The following is a 22,315-nucleotide window of genomic DNA, read 5'->3' as shown; positions in this document are numbered from 1 at the left end:
CTCCATCTATGCCACCCTTCACTGCACCATGATGGGGAGACTTGTGGAGTTCCTCATTATCTCCACTTATGACAAAATGAGACCAAGCCATGTGTTACAAGCAAGATGGCCAGGGCTCCTTCATTGGAACCCCAGCTACAGCTGGCTGATCAAGCCCAAGACACCTACCACTGACCAGAGGGGACCATTCTGAAATGGTCCCCTGAACTGAATTTCTGGGGTGGACTAAAGTTTGGTAACTCTCCAGTAATCATGGACAGTTTCTAAAGCCAGGTCTGTTGCTGTTGTTATTGTTATTAAAATTTACTGGCTGGGTGGTGGTGGTGGTGCACACCTTTAACCCAAGTATTTGGGAGGCAGAAGTAGGTGGATCTCTGGGAGTTCAAGGATAGCCTGGTCTACAAACAATTTCCAGGGCAGGAAGGACTGTTACAGAGAGAAACCCTGTTTTGGAAGAAAAAAAAAAAGACAAACAAACAAAAACACCTCACTGAGTAGGCAGAGATGACCTTGGTCCTCTTGCCTCCTCCCACCTAGGATTAGCTGTGCCTCACCACCCTTGGCTTCCGTGGTGTTGAAGGTCAAACCCAGGGCTTTGTGTGTGCTAGGCTAGCACTCTGCCAACTAAGGCACATCTCCATCCTTCAAATTTTGTTTGTGTGTGTGCATGTGTGCACATATTTCTGCTTCATGCTCGGCCTTGTTCCAAGGATGAAATATATTAAGGAAAAATTTGCAACCTTCCTGGACACGTACAGACTTGTTCTTCTCTTTAGTCCCTGAACGAAGCATCTAAGCAGCTCCCCGCATGGTGCTTTCATGACGTTAGGTGTGACAAATGTGATGGCTTGAGCGAGAGTGGTCCCCTAGGTGTGTGTGCATGAATGCCTGGTCCACAGTGGAGTCTGAGAGGGAATGGAAGGCTTAGGATGTGACCTTGTCACTGGGTGTTTCACTGGGGTTTGAAAAACCCATGCCAATCTTAATCCTTCTCTCTCTCTCTCTCTCTGTCTCTCTCTCTCTCATGCATGTACGCGTGTGTGTACACACACACACTCTTTTTCTCCCATTTGTGGTGATATTTTGTTTGTGCATTAACAAATAAAGCTTGCCTGAAGATCAGAGTGCAGAGCTAGCCACACTAGTTAGTCATAGGGGCCAGGCAGTGGTGGCACACACCTTTTATCCCAGCACTTGGGAGGTGGAGACAGGAAGTGATATGGCTGGGCAGAGAAAGGAATATAAGGCAGGAGAAGACAGGAGCTCAGGATTCAATCTGAAGTTTCATAGAGAGGCATTCAGTCTGAGGATTCACAGAGACAGGATCTTGCCCACTTTGGTCTGAGAATTTCATAGAGGTAAGAACTAGTGGCTAGCCGGGCAGTGGTGGCACACGTCTTTAATCCTAGCACCTGGGAGGCAGAAGCGGGTGAATCTCTGTGAGTTCGAGGCCAGCCTGGTCTACAAGAGCTAGTTCCAGGACAAGCTCCAAAGCTACAGATAAACCCTGTCTCTAAAAACTATATATATATATATATATATATATATATATATATATATATATATATATATGTAATGTTTTGCCTGCATACGTATCTGGTGTCCACAAAGGCCAGAAGAGGGTGTCAGCTCCCTGAAACTTGAGTTATAAGTAGTTGCGAGTCCCTGTGTGGGTGCTGAGGACTGACCCTGGGTTCTCTGGATGATCAGCCATGCTCTTAACTGGCAGACCATCTCTAGAAACATGAAAAGGAAGCTGGGGGTGAGCTGAAGTACATGGGAGGATGTACTTGGGTTACATGCAAACACTATGTCATTTTATGAAGGAACTTGACAAGCCTTGAAGGTTTGTACCTGCAGACACAAAGTAACAAGTGTGCTTTGGAACACCAGAATCTAATGGACCATTCAGTATCCAGGGCGCCTTGAAGGAACTACTCAACTTTAGTCACTGTTGATTTCTACCTTTCTGAGGAAAATTGCTGTCCCCTGCTTTCAGCCCAGAACAAGCAGCTATGGGGGCACTGGGTCTTGTTCCTGTTTCATAACGGTACATTCACAATAGGCAAAAGGTGAGAACAACCCAGCTGTCCACTCACAAATGACTGGGAAAATCAAATGCAATCCATCCATTCAATAGAACATTGTTGGGTCATGGAGAGGAGTTAAATGGATTTTATTGTCCCACTGAGATACGGGCATCACTATGACACCTTCAGCATAGCACACTGAGAGCCCATCCGTTCTAGACGCATATCAGTCACATGTCACTGTGCCAGGCCTGCTGGCACACAGCTATGATCCCAGAACTTGGGAGACTGAGGCAGGAGGATCTCAAGTTTGTGAACTTGGCTACATAGCAAATGTATTTAAAACAAAAGTTAGATTTTTTTTTTTTTGAGACAGGGTCTTACTATGCAGCCCTGGCTGGCCGAGAACTTGCTATATAAACCAGGCTGACTTCAAACTCAAGATCCACCTCCGTCTCCTTCTCAAGTGCTGGGATTAAAGCCATATATTCCACGACACCTGGCAAAAATTAAACTTACTGAAAGAAGCCAGATTCAGAAGACCATATGCTGTATGATTCCATGTATATGAAATCTCCAGAACAGGCCAATTCATAGGGACAGCGACCACAGAATCAAAGTCAAAGAATAGACGGGAAACTGTATGGAAATCATGGCATGGGTAGGAAGGGGACTGACGATCATGGGCTAGAGTTTCCTTTAGGAATGAAAATATTCTGGGACTAGACAGTAGTGACATTCCCGCAGCCGTGTAACACAGTCATCTCGAAGCAGTCTCGGGAGATCGGTGCCAGACCCTCATGGATTCCAGGATGGAGGGAAGCTCAAATCCTATATAGAAATGTCATAGAATTTGCATATAACCTATATGTATTCTCCCAGATACTTAAGTTGCCTCTAGATGAATTACCGTACCTCATCCACGTAAATGCTGTGTGAGTCCCTGATACATGATGTCATTTAGGGAACAATGACAAGGAAAGCCTCTTCTTGTTCATGACAGATGCAAATTTTTTCAGCTATATTTGGTCTTCAGTTGGTTGAGTCCACAGATCCAGAAAATAGGATACAGATGGCCAGCTGTATAGTAAAATGGTTCAACTGTGCCCTATGGTGAATGAATTGTATGTCATGTGAGTTGTGCCTCAATAAAACTGGTGTGTGTGTGTGTGTGTGTGTGTGTGTGTGTGTGTGCATGAGTGTGTCCAAGTCACACTGTGCGCTTCAAAGCACATTTGCTGGACATATCAACAAATAAATTGAGAGCCTAGGGTAGTTCCTGGCATGACAGGGACTGTTTTTTGTTTTGGGGAGGTGGTTTTTACCTTGCTTTGGTTTGATATGTTTTTTTGAGACAGGATTTTGTAACATGAGGGACTGGTTTGTTGGGGTTTCTGTCCTGCCCAGTACCCCAAAGTCAGCAAGTCCCAAAGAAAATCTCACACAGGTCTACATAGGTTATAAACTGATTGGCCCATTAGCTCAGGCTTCTTATTAGCTCTTATCACTTATATTAACCCATTATTCTGATCTATGTTAGCCATGTGGCTCAGTACCTTTCACAGCAGGGCAGATCACATGTTGCTTCCTCGAAGTCTGGGCAGGAGTGCGAAGGGAGCTTCCTGCTTCCCAGAATACTCCTGTTCTCATCGTCCCACCTCTATTTCCTGTCTGGTTGACCCACCTATACTTCCTGCCTGGCCAATCAGCGTTTATTTAAAACATGATTGACAGAATACAGACAATTCTCCTGCACCAGGGTTTCTCTATATAGCCCTGATTTTCCTGGTCCTGATTCTGTACACCACCAGGCTGTCTTTGAACTCACAGAGATCCACCTGCCTTTGCCTCTCAAGTACTGGGAGTAAAGGCGGACCTTGAACTTCTGATCCTGCTGTGTCCACTTCCCAAATGCTAGAATTACAGCTTGTGCCATGCCCAGTCTATGCATTACCATGCATCAAACCCAGAGTTTCATGCACATTAGGCAAACTCTCCACCAACTGAGCTACATCCCCAGACTTAGTTCTCCCTCTACTGATACTCAGGAATGTACTGTTTTTTTTTTGTTTTTGTGTTTTTTTGTAACAGACTTTTTTGCACCATCAATCCCCCAATCAAGGCACAGAGACTTATAATGAAAGCTTGGCCTTAGCTTAGGCTTGATCCATTAGCTCTTATAACTTAAATTAACCCATTTCTATTCATCTATGTGTTGCCACATGACTCATGGCTTTTACCTCTCTTCCTGCATTTCTTGCTCCCTCTGCATCTGACTGGTGATTCCCCTTTTCTTCTTCCCAGAGCTCTCTCTTTCCAGACATCCCACCTAAATCTTCTGCCTAGCTATTGGCCAATCAGAGTGACCCATCTTCACACAGTGTATTTGTTTGTTTGTTTGTTTTCTGAGACAGGGTTTTTCTGTAGCTTTGGAGCCTGTCCTGGAACTAGCTTTTGTAGACCAGGGTGACCTTGAACTCACAGAGACCTCCCTCTGCCTCCCAAGTGCTGGGATTAAAGGCACACGCCACCACCTCCCTGCCTTCACACAGTGTAAAGGAATATTCCAACAATTTCTCCTTCAGCTTTGAGCATGATGTTGGAGCTTGTCTTCATCACTGCTCTATTGCTGTGAAGCTACACCATGACCATGGCAACTCTTATAAAAGAAAGCATTGATTGGAGGCTTGTTTACAGTTATTTCAGAAGCTTAGTCCATTATGAAAATGGTGCTGGAGCAGTAGCAGAGAGAGAGGGAGAGGGAGGGAGGGAGGGAGGGAGGGAGGAGAGAGAGAGAGAGAGAGAGAGAGAGAGAGAGAGAGAGAGAGAGAGAGAGACTGTGCCTGGTGTGTGTTTTTGAAACCTCGAAGTCCACCTCCAGCAGTATACCTCCTAATCCTTCTCAAACAGTTCCATTAACTGTGGATCAAGCATTCAAATATATAAACCATGGGAGCCCCTCTCATCCAAAGCACAGCATTCCATTCCCTAGCTCCCCTAAGCTTGAAGCTGTTTCATCACGGAAAATGCATCCGATCCAACTTCAAAAGTCCCCATAGTCTTTAAAACTGTTTAAAAGTCCAGGGTCTCTTCCGAAACTCACGGCAAACTCTTAACTGTAACCACCTAAGAAAGCCAAATCAAAAAGCAGACTGCATACTTCCAGCATGTAACGGCACAATATACATGACCATTCCTAAAGGGAGAAAGAGGGCGTGTGAGGAAACCGTGGACTAAATGAAACCAGAAACCAGCAGGGCAAGCTCAATTCTGCATCTCTGTGTCTGCAGCATTATTCAGATCGCCAACTTCTTTCTAGCTTTGTTTATTACGGCACGCTTCTCTCTTGGGCTGGTTCCACTCCCTGCTAGCAGCTTTCCTTGGCAGGTGTCCCACAGCTCTGGCACCTCCAACCACTTGGGGTCTCCAGTGCAATCCAGGCTTCACCCTCACAGCTTTGCATAGTGGCCTCTCTAGCCTCCACGCAGGGACTCCCCTGTTACGTGTCTGGCCTTGGTGGCTCTCCGTAACCTTAGAGGAAGATTTCACAACACTTTTACTCCCATATCCTTCTCAACTCTAAATCCAGAGCCACATGACGGAAGCTGCCAAGTTCTGCCTGCTGGGGCTGGAGCCTGGCCCCTCCTTGAATTACAGTTGCATAAGCCTTCCTTTGTTGATATTTTCCCTTTCTGTGTAAGCTTTCCTTTTATTCCTTTTCACAGGTAGGTTGACAGCTTCTCTGGTGTGTGTGTAGGTCTCACCCCAAGGGTACCACTCTTGTGTTAGTCAGGGTTCTCTAGGGAAACAGGTAAGATTAAGATAGATAGATAGATAGATAGATAGATAGATAGATAGATAGATAGAAGGCCAGGCGGTGGTGGCGCACGCCTTTAATCCCAGCACTCGGGAGGCAGAGGCAGGCGGATCTCTGTGAGTTCGAGACCAGCCTGGTCCACAAGAGCTAGTTCCAGGACAGGCTCCAAAAACCACAGAGAAACCCTGTCTCGAAAAACAAAAAAAACAAACAAAAAAAAAAGGATAGATAGATAGATAGACAGACAGACAGACAGATAGATAGATATAGATGCAGATATAGATATCCTCTAACAAGGCCACACTTATTCTAATAAAGTCACACCCCCTAATCCTTCCCAAACCGTTCCACTGTGGACCATGCCTTCAAGCGTGAGTGTGTAGGGGCTGTTCTCATTCAAACCACCACAGGGCTCCATCTGAGTTATATTTCTGCCTTGTATCCCTTGTATTCCTACATTGATGAGATATTTGTCTACCAGCTCCCTATGCTCGTCCTGATGTGTGAACTTCTGCTTCTTGCTCTCTACCCCCTCTCCTGGTAGATACAGGTAGTCTGCAAGTAGGAACATCCATTCACATTTGTTTAATTTGGGGCTTGTCTTTTCTTGATATCAGCCCACACCAAACTTGGGCCTGTATTTGCTACCCCTGCATGTAAATCCTACATTATGCATTATCCCCTTACCCATCCAGAAACCCTGCTCCAAATCCATTTAGCTGTGTCATTTGGTTCGTTTTTTCAGTAGTAAAATATGATTGGGTTGGAACGGTCTGTGCCTGTGCGAATGTGGTCATATGTCACCATGGTAGTCACTCTGCCTGCCAGACCTTCAGGAAAGTCTCTTAACTTCCAGTTCTTTCCCTTGTAGAATTGTATACACCATCGACAGCTGTGCGCTACATTCCCAGTCTTTCCACACAGGCTCTATGGTTGCTTCCCCATTTGTAGAGGGAAACTGAGGTTCAGAGAGACCTCGTGGCTTAGATTAGAGGCAAAGATCCCTATCATGAGAGTCTCTTGCTTTTTCCCAGTGTCTGGGATATGCTAGGTCCATGGGCCTCCTCGGGGTAGCCAGCTCCTTCCCAGAGGTACGCAGGCCCAGAAGGCAGGACTATGAAAGCAGCTGGGCTGACCAGAATGGAAGGGTGGGAATGAGAGTGAAGTGGAAGCTGGACAAATGTGCCTCTCTGTGAGTGTGAAGGAGGAGGCCTTGAGGTACAAGATGCCTTCATTGGCAGGAGCGGCCCTGAATAGCACTGTACTGACTCTCCTTCTCCCAGAATTCTCCTAGTCTGGTCTCTCCACCTATACTTCCTGTCTGACTACTGGCCAATCAGCATTTTATTAACCAATATGAGTGACAAATCTTTACAGTGTACAAGAGCATTCTCCCACAGCACCCTGGAACTGTGATGTGTGCAGGGATCTCACTGAGAGAGTTGACAAGTCCTAGGCAGAACTGAAGGAGTGAGACCATTCCAAAATGCTATTATTTTAATCTCCCCGAATCACCTTCACCATACACATGCACGCACCCATACGCATGTGCGCGCACGCGCACACTCACACACACACATGCACGCACACACGCACACGTGCGCGCGCGCGCACACACACACACACACACACACACACATTCAGGATGTCTGAGATCATTTCACATGAGCTCCTGGGATCCTGTGGTGTACATGAGGAACTGGCGTTAGCAGCCCAGAATGGCCTGTCCCCTTATCTGGCTCACCCCTGTCTGATTCAGCCCACCTGAGGCATCATGTCCCTCTGTATGAGCCATGCAATACCTGGAGAGCTCTCAGAAGAGCAGAGCTGGCCTCCCACAAGACCCGTCTAGCTCTCCCTAGGGTGGGACATTGGCTGCAGGCTGCCTTAGTGAGGTCACCAGGGTCTGCTAGCAGGCTGGCCCAGAGTAGGCAGTGTCGTTTTACATCCCTCTGTATACTTTGAGTTGCTTTAATATTTGCTTTTATGTTCACGTATGTGTACGTATGCATGTCCATATGCCCTGTGCATATAGGTGTCCACAGAAGTAGAAAGAAGACAGCAGGGTCGCTGGAGCAGGACTCACCCCCTGATGGAGGTGCTGGGAACTGAAGGCAGGCTTCTTAAACACTCAGCCCTCTCTTCACCTCCTATTATTAACCCCATCCGTTGAAAAATAAGACCACTAACACAGTCTAAAGACAAATTTGAAGCAAGCTTTAATTAAGTACTGGCCAGGTGGATGAGCTGGCCAGGTCCATACTTGGCTTCCCAGGAAATGGCCCTAAGTCATAGTTTGCAGGGGCGTAAAATATTTCCCATCAGGTCCAATCAGGAGCAAGCATACATTCTGATGTATTTCCTGCCTGTCAACCGCCCACATGTGATCAAGCTCATAAGGTATATTTGGGTCAAACAAGCTTGTTTAGGGAAGTGAAAATGTGTAGCTTATTATCTCCCACAATCCCAGCACTAGGAAGGCAGTGGCAGGCAGGTCTCTGTGTCTACGGAGCAAATTCCAGGAACTACTTGTCCTTGGGCAATGGGCTTGCAGATCCCGTGCATTTTTTGTTTCATGGATTTCTCAAGTTTCTTAAAGTGTAACTTTGGCCATCACACTATGTCTTAGTGTGAAGAGATGCTATGGCTAGGGCAATTTATAAAAGGAAACATTTCTTTCTTACAGCCGTAGAGGCTCAGTCCATATCATCATGGCAGGGAGCATGGCAGCAGGCAGCTATGGTGCTGGAGACTGAGATGGAGCTGAGCGCTCACATCTTATCCAAAAGAAAGAGGCAGAAAGAGAGGGACTGGGTCTGGAGTGTCTGAAACCTCAAAGCCCACCCAATGGCATGCCGCCTCCAGCAAGACTGTACCTCCTAATCCTAAACAGTCTACCAACTGGGGACCAAACATTCAAATCTATGAGCCATGGGGACAGTTCTCAATCAAACCACCACATTCCATTCCATGGCCCCCATGGGCTTGGAGCTATAACACACTGCAAAATGCATTCAGTCCAACTTCAAAAGTTCCCACAGCCTTTCACAGCCCCAACACTGTTTCAAAGTCTCTTCTGAGACTCAGGACAATCTTTTAACTATAAAGCCCTGTAAAAGCAAAATCAAAAGGTAAATTACATACTTCCAACACACAATGGCACAGACTATACCTCGCTATCCCAAAATGGAGGAAAGGAGGCACACTGAGGAAACACGGAACCAAAGGAAGGCTGCGGCCCAGCAGGGCAAACTCCAAACCCTCCATATCCGATGTCCAAGGGCTTAGACGGCTCTTCAGATCTCCAACTCCCTCCAGCTTTGCTGACTGCAACACACTTACTTCCCTCTCTTGAGCTAGTTCCACGCCCTATCTGCAGCTCTCTTTGGCAGGTATCCTGGCTCTGGCATCTACAACATCTTGAGGAAGGTTCAACAACCCCTTTGCTCCTATGTCCTGCATGACTCTCAATCCGAAACCATGGAGCTGACCCTGCCAAGCTCTTCGCCTGCTCTGAAGGAGCCTGGCCCCTGCTTGAGTGACATTTGCACAGCTTTCCTCTGCTGCTGCTCTTTAGGAACAGACTATTCTTAGGCCTGTTCTTTTCACAAGTGCAGGATTAGCTGGGTGGGGTCTCACTCCCTTTATTCTATTTCACAGCAGACTCTTCTTTAAAAGTCTCATCTCCAAGAGCACAGGACTTGCTCCAACATTACATTCCCTGTGCTCTTTTGCTCGAGCTGTAGGGTTTGCATTTCTCTTTGCACTGTCTGCTCATTTTCATTGTAGATCTGTGTAGGTGATTGGTAAGCATGTGACAGTCAGTACTAGGCTGTCTTGAAATCTCCTCTGCTAAAGACACTAATCCAAAACTTTTCAATTTAGCTTCTGGCTGAATTTTTTGACAAGGGCAGGAAGCAGCCACATTCTTTGCACAAATAACACAAGAATAGTCTCTAGGTCAATGGCTAATATTGCTTCCTCTCTGAAACCTCTTTAGTTGTGCCTCCACAGTCCACATCAGCAACACTGTCTCCCAAGATCCTACTAGAAGGGCCCATTAAGCTCCACTTAAAGCATTCAACAGATTTTCCAGTCAAAGGTCCCAAGTCTTCCATGTTTCTCCAACAAGCAGCATGTTCAGGTCTGTCCCAGCAGTCCCCGAGTCCCTGGAACCAACTTCTGTCTTAGTCACTGTGCTATTGCTGTGAAGAGACACCATTACCAAGGCAACTATAAAAGGCAGCATTTAATTGGGGTCTTGCTCACAGTTTCACAAAGTGGGTCCTTGCTCATCAAGGCAGGGATCACAGTGGCAGGCTGGCAGTCGTGGTGCTGGAGCAATAGCCGAGCTCACATCTGATGCACAAAATGGAAGCAGAGAGAACACAAGCCTGTTTCTGGCATGAATTTCTGAAAGGTCAAAGCCCACCTCCAGTGACACACCCCCTAGTACTTTCTAAACAGTCTTTCAGCTGGAAGCCAGACATTCACATATCTAAGCCTGCAGGGCTGCCCTGAGCTACAGAGAGCGATGTCTTGAAGGAATAGGGTAAGAAGTGGCATGGGCTGGCATGGGCAGCTGGTGGGGGTGTCCCTCAGAAGACTGGCTAATGTTGAGCTGCCACAGAAAACACAGAGGCCCCTCCTGCTCCTGCACCCAGCAGCAGCAAGCATGGTGGCAGAAGGATGGGGAGTCACTCCTGACCTCCTAATAGCAGCCAGGAGAGCTAACAGAAACAGAGCAATGGAGTGTTGGGGTGTCTGAGCCCTGGTTGCATGGCAGTGTTATTGAAATTTGGGGTGCTGGAATGAGAACGTCATACATAGGCTCTTATGTTTGCATACTTAGTCTCCAGTTGAACTGTTCGGGAGGATTAGGAGGTGTTGAAGGAGGCTTGTTTCTAGGAGTGAGGTTTCAAAAGCCCAGCCTGTCTGTCTGTGTCTCTCTCTTTCTGTCTCTCTCTGTCTCTGTCCTCTGTGTGTGTGTGTCTGTCTGTCTGTGTCTGTCTGTCTATCTCTCTCTGTGTCTCTCTCTGCTTCTGTCTTTCTCTCTGTGAGTCTCTCTCTCTCTCTCTCTCTCTCTCTCTCTCTCTCTCTCTCTCTCTCTGTGTGTGTGTGTGTGTGTGTGTGTATGTGTGTGTGTCTGTCTCTCCCTGGCTCTCTGTCTCTCTCTGTGTGTCTATGTATGTATCTGTCTGTCTCTCTGTCTCTGTCCTCTGTGTGTGTGTCTGTCTGTGTCTGTCTGTCTGTCTATCTCTCTCTGTATCTCTCTCTCTCTGTGACTCTCTCTTTCTCTCTCTCTCTCTGTATGTGTGTGTGTCTGTCTTTCTCTGTCTCTCTGTCTCTCTCTCTGTGTCTATGTGTGTATCTGTCTGTCTCTTTCTTTCTCTCTCTCTCTGTGTATGTGTGTGTGTCTGTCTGTCTGTCTCTCTCTGTCTCTCTCTCCACCTGTGGATCAGGATGTAGCTCACAGTTATTGCCCCAGCACCATGTCTGCCTGCATGCTGCCTTGCTCCTCGCTGTGATGATCATGCACTACCCCTCTGAAACTGTAAGCAAGGCCCCAATTAAATGTTTTCCTTTATAATGCTTGCCTTGGTCATAGTGTCTCTTCACAGCAATGGAACAGTAACTAAGACAGAATTGAAATAGCTCCTGAGGGAGGCTCATGAGACTCCAGCTAGACAAAAAGTCCCATTTCTAGGAGATTAGAAACTTGGGGAGATGCTGGAAGGCCCCTCTAGCGTTATAGGAGTGAACAGCCGATAGGGGAGGGGACTCTGACCAGCTGAGGAGAGAAGAGATCTTCAGGCCTGCAAGCTGTGCAGAGAGCTCCAGCGTTGTAGGCTTTGGGAGTTATCACCACACATGGGTGGGCTTTACAGTGACGGGGCTGCTTTAGAGTTGGCACCAGTTCCTAAATACCCCTCAGGTATAACCCCATCAGTGGTCCCAACAAAAACTCAATGGTTCACCACGATGGACTTTGGTGCCACCATTATTTTAGTTTGTCAGGGGCTCCTGTTCTGGGGTGATTAAATGTGTGTGTCATGTCTCCCTAGGAAGTCTCTCATACAACAGCCCTTCCCGGGGATCCTGGATTGTGGACTGTGGGATGCCCACCCCAGACAAGCCCAAGACATGTTGGAGGTGTCGAAGGATGTAACAGGACGCCCAGTCTGCTGTACAGCACCGAGTAAGTCAGCCAGGCGGCTCACCTAGACCACAGGTACCTGTGTAGGTGTGTCAAACACAAACATGCAATAGAGTGCCCCCCGAACTCCAAGTCTCTCTTCACGTTGAGACCCTTGGCTGCAGATGTGAGCCTATTTCTGGGCTGTCAATTTTGCTCCATTGGCCTATGTGCTTATTTTGAGGTCAGAACCATGTTGTGTTGGCTACGGTGACTTTTCTATATATATATATATATATATATATATATATATATATATATATATAAAAACAGTGTGGTGCCTGCAGTTTTGATCTTTTGCTCTGTGTCTTTTGTGGTTGCACAGGGATTTAAAGTCTAGATCCACCCACTACTGGATCTGGATCTGGAAGAAATGACACCAGCTCAATCCTGTTGACGGCAGCCGAAGCGTACAGTCAACCTACTTGTCCATTCCAGATAAGTGGATAAGGTACATGGAGTTTGTAATACTATCTGGACATTAAAATTGAAATCCTGTCATTCGCAACAACTCGGATGAACCTGGAGGATGGTCTATTGAGTGAGATAAGCCAGATGTGGAAAGGCAAACACTGTGCTTACTCACATGTGGAGGCCAAGAAACGGACCCCTTGACGCCGAGAGTAGAATCGTGGCTACAGGTGCTCAGTGGGCATCAGTGGCGGCCAGATTAGAAGACGTCTGGCTTCTGTTTCGCAGCAGGATTACCATGGTCAACAAGACCATGGCACAGCTTTCCAAAGAGCTGCAAGAAAGGAGTCTGGATGATTTTGCTGCAAAACCATGGTAACTGTTTGAGGTGATGGGTATGCTGAATACCCTGATTTGACCATTATACCATATACCCAAAGAGCCTTTATGCACAATATCTAAGCATCCAAATATGCACAATAATTATGTGTTGCTTACAAATAAAGCCTTAAAAGACAAGTAAGCAGAACCTTGCTCCAGCCCCAACCCTGGGACACCTCCCATCCTCTAGCCCCCAGCCCTGGGCACCTCCCATCCTCTAACCCCCAGCCCTGGGCACCTCCCATCCTCTAACCCCAAGCCCTGGACACCTCCCATCCTCTAGCCCCCAGCCTTGGGACACCTCCCATGCTCCAGCTCCCAGTCCTGGCACCTCTCATCCTCCAGCCCCCAGCCCTGGGCACCTCTCATGCTCCAGCCCCCAGCCCTGGGCACCTCCCACCCTCCAGCCCCCAGCCCTGGGCACCTCTCATCCTCCAGCCCACTGCTGATCTGCTCCACACACTGCTGTCTCCTCTTTGGCTGTCAAGTGGCAGCAGGCTTCAGTAGACACCGAGGAGAGGAAGAAGGACAGCCTGGATGGCTGCTCTAAGACCCCAACACCATCATGTCTGGGAGGATGCTGGGTACATTTCTATCCAGTCTCTTTTCCTGAGCACACGTGTACGCGTGTCTGTGAGTACACAGGGAGGACAGTTGTCCCAAGCCACATAAGTGAAGCGTGTGCACATCCACCTTTAGAAGAAAGAGCCATGTATACACAATGGAGGCCACCTTCTGTGTGACCCTAAGGTGACTAAGTACTCTCCCCATGCATTCGCCTCAGGCCTTACCTGTCTGTCACCTGCCCGTTTTCCTCTTCGGGTATGCTGAATACCTCATTTGTCATGTTTTTGTATTACTGGTGTTCCAGCTCATTGTCTATCTATATCACTATAGGGGCCTAAACATCCCAGAATAAGCCTGGGACCGCTTCAAGTGGCAGATGCTGGACAGGCCATATCAGGGACATGGCTCTCCATTTGCCAAGGGGCCCTTGGGCAAATTAGAAGACTTTAGCAGCTGTGCCCACTAACTGCTAGTGGGGGCGGGTGGAGCAACAACAGTTGGGAGATGCCCTGACACATGATCTAGGCGGACGTCCTGGTGGGACATGATTGGTGGGGCAGGGGTGGGGCAGACAGAGAGGAGGAAGGGAAGAGGGAGGCAGGCAGGTAGTCAGGCTTGGAGGTCTGAGGGATTCTGTCCAGCAGGGTCTGTTGACCCGCAGTGCTCTCCTGCTCATGAAGAACAACTCAGCCCTCAGCCAGACTCAGCCACTGCTCCATGCAGGCAGCAGGATACCCTGTTGGCAGCAGCATGCTGGGTTGGGTGGACAACCCTGCATAGCTGGGATGTGGGCACCCTTTGAGGTCCATCAGTCCCACAGAAGGCAGTGGAGAATAGCACCTATATTTTTATGACAGAACCCGCCATTCATGAACACTGCCACCCTTGCATCAGGGCAGTCTCTATGGAAGTCTGATGTGGGAGTCTTCTGTTTTGTGTTGATTTCATTGGTTAAATAAAGAAACTGCCTTGGCCCTTTAATAGAACAGAAAATTAGGTAGGCGGAGTAAACAGAACAGAATGCTGGGAGAAAGAAGCCGAGTCAGTAGGAGTTGCCATGATTCTCCCACTCCGGACAGCCGCAGGTTAAGATCTTCCCTGGTAAGCCACCTCGTGGACTACACAGATTATTAAAAATGGGTTAGATCAATATGTAAGAGCTAGCCAGTAAGAGACTAAAGCTAATGGGCCAGACAGTGTTTAAAAAAATACAGTTTCTGTGTAATTATTTTGGGGCATAAGCTAGCCATGCAGGCGGCCGGGTGCCGGGGACGCAGCCCGCCGCTCATCACTACAGAGGTCTCCAAAGAGGGCTCAGTTATGCTCAGTGCACAGGGCGCGGGGAACATGGGGCTTTCTCATGTTCTCATTATACAGTGGACCAGAGGGGCCAGAGTGCCAGCAGGTCTGCAGCCTCTCTCCTACCTGGTGTCCAGGTTCCAGCTTCCCCAGGGCTCTGCGGCCTCCCTATGTCCTCCCTACAGCCTCCCTACAGCCTCCCTACATTACATTACACCTCCCTACAGCCTCCCTACATTACATTACACCTCCCTACAGCCTCCCTACAACCTCCACACAACCTACTTTTGGCCTCCCTACGTCCTCCTTACAACCTCCTTACAGCCTCCCTACAACTTCCTGAAGGCCTCTCTGTCCTATTCTGGGCCTCCACTCTCCTAAGTCCCTCCCTCCCTCAGTCCCATCCCGCCCCTGCTCTGGGTGTGCCTTCCTTGAGTCCCCTACCTCCAGCTCTAGGGGTGACAAGTGTGTCCAGGGGCCCAGGAGGCTACACCCTGGAGCAAAGCTCCAGTTCAGCCTGACCACGTCCCTGGTGTTGACCTCACTTTAACCACACCCCTGCGTCCTGCATCCGGGGCTGCTCAACTTGAACTGTGCTGAGTGGGAAGATGGCGGGAATTCCCTTTTCTGTCCAGCGCTGTTCTCTCTCTGGCACAGCGAGCAATCACACTATGAAAGGACCTCCCTCCAGCCTGGAGGTCCCAGTTCAGGCTGCAGTTGAAGGGCAGAGGCCAAGGAAGATGACATCACCTTAGATTCCTGAAGTACTGTAATGGAAACCACAACAGGGACTCAGTGGGATTTCCTGTCTTGTAAACGCATCATTCTGGAAACTATCCTGCCTCCGTGGCCCCTACTGGGGAGAGGAATAAAGTTCTTTCCCACCAACAGCTAACCTTAGATGGCAGCTGAGTCTCTGGGCTCTCTTCCTCTGCAGCCATTGGAGACCGCCAAGCTGCCCACTGGGCCCTGCTGGCCTAGACAGGCTAAGCACAGGGATTAGCCTATGCTCTTGACCTCTTCAGATAACATCAACCCTGTTAGATCCTTGCCTGGTCTAGCAAAGTTAACTGTGCTTCCAATCCCACAGAAGGCCAGACCCGAAGTGACAGAGGTGGCCAGCAGAGGGCAGCAGAAGGCCATGGAACGATGGGCTTCTGCATCCCTGAGCAGCTTTGTCTCTGACCCTGGGACTTTGTCCCTTGTCTAGGATACCTCAGACTCTGGCCCAGCTCTGCAGGAGAGTATCAGTTCTCATGTCTCACACCTACCCCAATCCCAACTGCACCTTGTCACCGCCCTCTGAGACCCTTCAGGTCATGGCAGGAACACATGAGCCCCAGACCTCACCCCTAACCTTCCCAAATGTATGTCCCCCTCCCCCGCAGCATGCAGCACGAGACCCAGATGGCAAGTGGGCCAGTGGGAACACATCCAACATCTGTGGCAGCATGGGTCCTCCAGGTGGTCCTGTGCAAGCCTGTGGCCACACACTGAAGCAGGTGTAAACACCCTTACAAGCTACCTTCGCTCTGGGGTCCCTGTAGAGGTGCCCCCCATGTTACCCTGGACCCAGGATTATAAGTACTGTGGGCTGAGCTAGGTTAATCTCCTGTTATTATCCAGAGATGTGGGTCTCGCTCATTCAAGATAGAAGGCTCTAGTTCCTTCCAGCTAGTCTCCAAGACGAGGTCTCAGAATTTGCCAGAGACCTCCCTTAAACCACTGACCATCTTTCTCTGGTGACCAGATTATGAGTCCTTGCTCCAAACTGGCAACTCCTCAGTCCTGCTCCCTCATCCAGCCACACATCCTGGCTACAGTTGGCCTCACTACCGGCCATGGCTTCCCATAGCTCTGCTGGTTTCTGCCTTTCCCGGAAACCTCCTGCCCTGAAGTCCCTAACCGTCCTATTCCCAAACCTCTTTTCTTAGGTAGGATTTCTATTGCTGTGATGAAATACCACGACCATAAGCAATTCAAGGAGGAAAGGGCTTGTTTTGTTTACCCTTCCACATCATGGTGTGCTACCAAAGGAAGCTGGGACAGGAACACAGGGGCTGATGCAGGGGAAGAATGCTGTTTATGGGTTTGCTCCCCACGGCTTGCTCAGCCTGGTTTCTCAGACCACCCAGGACTATGAGCACTGTCCTCACTGGGCTGTGCCATCCCAGATAAATCATTAACGAAGAAGAAGAAGAAGAAGAAGAAGAAGAAGAAGAAGAAGAAGAAGAAGAAGAAGAAGAAGAAGAAGAAGAAGAAGAAGAAGAAGAAGAAGAAGAAGAAGAAGAAGAAGAAGAAAGAGAGACACAGAGAGAAAGCAAAACAAAATACCCTACAGGTTTGCCAACAGGCTAGTGAGCGTTTTCTCAACTGAGGTTCCCTCTTCTCAACTGACTCTGACAAAAACTAACCAGGACCCTCGTGGAGAGACGTACTACACCAAGAACCTGTCCTACCCCTACTCCACCTGGCTCCCCAACCTGCAGTGGCCAGACCTGTCTGGGCCGGATTACTCTACCTGTTACAGAAGCCAGCCCATGAAGGTTATGGCACACTGGTCTGAGTTGGTACAATGATGCTGGAGTCAAGGGTGGCTGACAGACAGATGGAGGCTGCCCAGGAGATGCGAGTGACTCAGGATAGCATGGCCAAGGAAACAAAGCTTGGAAGAGCAGAGCTGACCCCAGAGCAGGTGCTCCTAAAACCCACCCTACCTCACTCAGCTCTGCTGCTTAGAGACACACTACGTGTCGTATCCCAGTTCCAACCCCTGTCCCATGGGGCACTGAAAGCAACTTCCCCAAAGCACTGCTATTTTGCCCGGTAGCCTCAGGTATGGCCACAACCCCACCTGATGGGTTCTACCCCTCCTTTCTTCCCCACCCCAGACAGACCTCTGCTAAGCACAGGCCACGCCTTTCAGTCTGGGAGTGCAGTCAACTGGAGGGGATCCCAGCTGGGTCTACCTGCCACAGCCGTTGCCTCCCTCTAGATGCGCCGTGCCAGGGAAACCTGCATAGGGATGCTTGCTTCAAAGGCCAAAGTTTCAAGTCAGCGGTTCCTGCATGTCTTTCCCCAGGCTGTACCTGTCCTCCGACCTAGGGCGTGTCCGCCTGCTCTGTGACCATAGTCATAAGTGGCTTTCATTCCTCTCTGCCTGTCTTTTTCACATCTAGGGTGCAGAGTGAGTTGTGGCAATTCTGGGACACTATGTAAGTGGCTATGGCTGGAGGGATCCTCTTGTTTTAATAAGAAACATGTTTTCTACATTTATTTTATGCATATGAGTGTCTGTGCCCAGTGTGAGCCTGATGCCTTGCAGAAGTCAGAAGCGGAGGCATCGGATCCTGTGAGTCATCCCATGGGCTCTAACAGAACCTGGGTCCTCTGGAAGAGCAGTCAGTGCTCTTGACTGCTGATCTATCTCTCCGGCTCCCCCTCTCACACACAAAACTGTGTTTCCTCCTTCTTTGCTTCTCTCAGAGACAGCAGTCTGGGCAGGAGCGTAGCCACTGCCCTACCCTGGAAGGGTGAGGTGCCGATATCACCTCCGCTGAGAAGGGCACCTGCAGTGAACTACATTGTGGTTTTCCAGGCAAGAAGGCAGCAGAGGGGTGAGGAGCCCAGATCTCTCTTCTAAAGCCCTGGCTTCCCCCACTCCATTGCTAGGAAAAAGTCACCACTCTGAACCAACAGTAGCACAAGGGGTCCCCAATTAGGCCACAGTTCTGTGGGCTACCAAGTCTCCTGATCCCAGTGTAGCAGAGGAACCCCAGAGCTTGGCTCTATAGTCAAAAGCTGTCTTTCCAATTATCTGCAGTGCCTTTGTCTAGGAGAGGATTGGCTTCCTGCAGCTTGCCTTGGCTCTGGGCCTCTGGAGGAAAGACTAAGTGAGTTAGGGTTAGGGACCTGGCTGAGCAGGGCTGAGCAGCCCTGTACCTGCCACCAAAGTCCCCATACCTGCTGCCAGAGTTGACCTTCTGGAGAGACAGCTGGTAGAAGGCCACTTCTCCTGTGTGCTCCCTAGAGGTCACCAAGGCCTGGATTGCCTTGCTCTCAACTTTGCCCAGACTCTGTGAAGACCTCTACAGATACACTGCCCCTACCTGGGGACAGACGGCTACTCCAGCCGCCATTTGGTATAAAAGCTTCCGTAGGCACCGGCCTTGCCCACCGCTTCACTCTCAGGATCCCTTGTCCCAGCATTTAGGAGCCTGCATGGACCACCCACAGTTCTCTATGACATGGAGCACCGGGTAGGCTGGGTAGGGCCTGAGGGGCCCTGTGCAGCAATGGGAGGCATGCCGGGGCCTATGGTCTTAGCTGAGTTTCTGGTGACTTAAAGACACTGGTCCTGGCCCTGTTTCCCTTGGGGGTTTGTGGTGCAAACTCCACTCCTGCATAGGCTGGGCTTCCTGGACCCCACTGTCCTGGAAGGAGCCCCACCCCCACCCCATTGCACCTTCTTTTGAGTGTAAGGCACTCTCCGGGCACCTCTGTCCACTTCCTACCTGGCCTATCCATAGAGCCACTACCTACAGCAATGAGAAAAGCTTGAAGCAAGGAGGCCACAGGAAGGTGAGAAGGAAGCTTAGAGCTCTCAGCCCACTGGGCACCACTGCAGCTCATGGAAAGAGAGCCCCATAGGCTCCTGTAGATGGAGCACCGGGGTCTGAGGGCTGGGACAATCTGCTCCTGATAATTTCTTGGGCAAGCAGAGTCTGGGCTTCCACAGTGATAAGCTGAAGGCTAGCTGGACTGCCTCTCCCTCCTGGCCCCCAAGCTTCATGGAGTCCTCGTTTTGGGAGTGAGTTGAAGTGAGATGAAAGGAAAATGACATCCCCTGCAAGAGGGAGCCTTGGGTGGGGTGGGAGAAGGGCAGGCAAAGCCTTCGACAGTGAGCAACAGGAAGCATGTGTTCAAGGAGCCAGGGCCTTGTTGAGCTTGCAGCTCAAAGTTGTGGGCCGTGGCCAGAGTCCACTCAAAATACGTGTGATGCTGGGGAAGGTTCTCAGGGAATGGAGAGACCACGGCCATTCCTGAACAGTGACCAACAGAAGGAACTCTGAATGCCTGGCCAGCCCCCTCTGTGTAGGTAGCCCCTACCTGCTGTGTTCCCAGTCCCCTCCTCCCAGCCCTCCCTGGTCCCCTGAGCCTTCCCTCAGATCCCAATATTATCATGTCAAAGATTAAAGTGATCCCAGCCATAGCCCTGGAGTCAGAGGCCTGTACTTCAGTGAGGCACCAGGCATGAGGGACAAGGCAGGGTGCAGTCTGGTGAGCACACCGAGAGAGCTGGGCACTCAGGCTCCAGGCCCCCCAAAAGCTTGAGGACTTCTGAGGCTCCAGAGCTCTGGCCTAAGGTGTAAAAGATGACATATTTTATTAGCTCCTTCAGTCCCATGACTGGGTTTTTCACAAGTCGGAGAACTTTGAGAGTGGGTAACCTCCAACACCCGCCCCCCCCCCCCCCACCTCGGCTAGTGGCAGAGAACACAGAATGAACCGGCGGCTCAGGGCAGCACTGGCTTTGAATTTCCTGTGCAGCTGGTGCATCTGTCTCACAAAGTACCACGCTTGAGGAGAAGAGATAGGAATGAGGATGTGGACAGCAGGAAGATAAAGGGCTTTTTCTCTTCCTCTCTCCCTCCCTTCCATCCTTCATCTTCTCCCTCCCTCCCTCCCTCCCTCCCTCCCTCCCTCCCTCCCTCCCTCCCTCTCTTTTCCTCTCTATTCCTCCTTCCCTCCTTTCAACCTGGATTAGACCCTTTAAAAAGCTGAAATGTAGGCCTGGGCAGTGGTGGCACATGCCTTTAACTCCAGCACCTGGGAAGCAGAGGCAGGGGAATCTCCGTGAGTTCAAGGCCAGCTTATCTATACTGCGAGTTCCAGGACAGCCAGGAATTTGTCACAGAGAGAAGCCCTATCTCAAAAACAAAACAAAACAAAATAACAACAACAATGACCCCACAAAAAAACCCAACCAAACAGCCAATCAACCAGACAAACCTGAAACGCAGTTTCCACTTCAGGGTGGCCGTTCTCATTGCCTCCTGTATCTGGGGTCAGAACTGCCCTCATATGTGGTACCAGGAATGTTAGTTCCCACATTGTGGAGTCTTGGAGAATAGGGTATGGAGGGGAAGGTGTACTCAGAGAATAGGGTATGGGGGGAAGGGCGGGGGGGGAAGGTGTATTCTCAGAGAATAGGGTATGGGGGGAAGGGCAGGGGGAAGGTGTATTCTCAGAGAATAGGGTATGGGGGGAAGGGCAGGGGGAAGGTGTATTCTCAGAGAATAGGGTATGGGGGGAAGGGCAGGGGGAAGGTGTATTCTCAGAGAATAGGGTATGGGGGGAAGGTGTATTCTCAGAGAATAGGGTATGGGGGGAAGGGCAGGGGGAAGGTGTATTCTCGGAGAATAGGGTATGGGGGGAAGGGCAGGGGGGAAGGTGTAGTCTCAGAGAATAGGGCATGGGGGAAGGGCATGGGGGGGTAGGTGAGGCCAAAGGTGAACCCAAATCGATGGGTTGTAGCCTCACCTGCAACAAGAGGAACCTTGCCACCAATGCTCAAGGTCCCCTCTGTGCATAGCTAGGGTGGCAATAGGAGGCGGGGATGCCTATGGTGGACCAGCCTTGCCCTTGGCCTCTCACAGTTCAGCCATCCTCAGGTATTCCCAGCCCTGTCTGCCTCTGTGCCTTTGCACAGGTGGTTCTGTCTGTCTGTGCCTGGCTCTTTTCAGTCTCTCGTTTAAAATATTTTTATCAATATTTGAGAACTTCATGTATGCATACAATGTTTGTTTAATTTTTGTTTAATTATACCCAGACCCACTCATCCCTCTAACTCCTGGATCCAACCCTCTCCTCCACAGTGGTCTCTTGTTTGAGATTTTTCTAGAATTCTCTTTTTTAAAGTGTGTGCATTTGTGTGTGTGTGTTTGCACGTGTGTGTCCCTGAATGTATGTATGTATACCACATGTGCATAGATGCTAGCAGAGACCAGAAGAAGGTGTCAGATTCCTTATCATCTTCCCAGTGTGTGCTAGGAACCAAGCTTATGTCTTTACTAGGTTCCGCTTCTGCACCATTCTGTTGTGTGGGAGTCTCGTCTCCTCACCGCTGGTCACACAGGTAACCATCATGGCCTCTGTCCTGGTCCATGTGCATAGACACTGGTGTAGTGACTGGTGAAGGTTCTTTCACTTGGGATACCTGTCTATGTCCATGGGTCAGCGCTGTGCCTGCTGGGCCTGGCTCTGAACTCTGTGCTATAGCATAGGGCTACAACCTGAAGAACAGTGCTGGAGTACAACCCAGTTTTCTTATGCTCCTTCCCATAGACAAGATTTCCTTCTTCTTTCCAGCCTGGCGCAGACACTGCCTGCTCACCAGCCCAGCCCTTTGTGCCTATGTGTTGCCATGGAGATGGGTCATTCACAAGCCTAGTACTTCAAGGCTTCCCACCTCTCCTGGTGGGCTAGGGAGTGAGTAGCTGGGATGATGGCCTGAGATTCCAGTGGAAGCTGCCTCCTCTCTCTGTCCAGTTGAATGCCACACCCCGCCAGGGCAAGTGTGTCACACCCAGGAATTCTCGCGCTGGCATGGGT

The sequence above is a fragment of the Microtus pennsylvanicus genome, chromosome 1, assembly GCF_037038515.1.
Source record: "Microtus pennsylvanicus isolate mMicPen1 chromosome 1, mMicPen1.hap1, whole genome shotgun sequence".
Taxonomy (NCBI): Eukaryota; Metazoa; Chordata; class Mammalia; order Rodentia; family Cricetidae; genus Microtus; species Microtus pennsylvanicus.
This window is presented reverse-complemented; position numbering follows the sequence as displayed.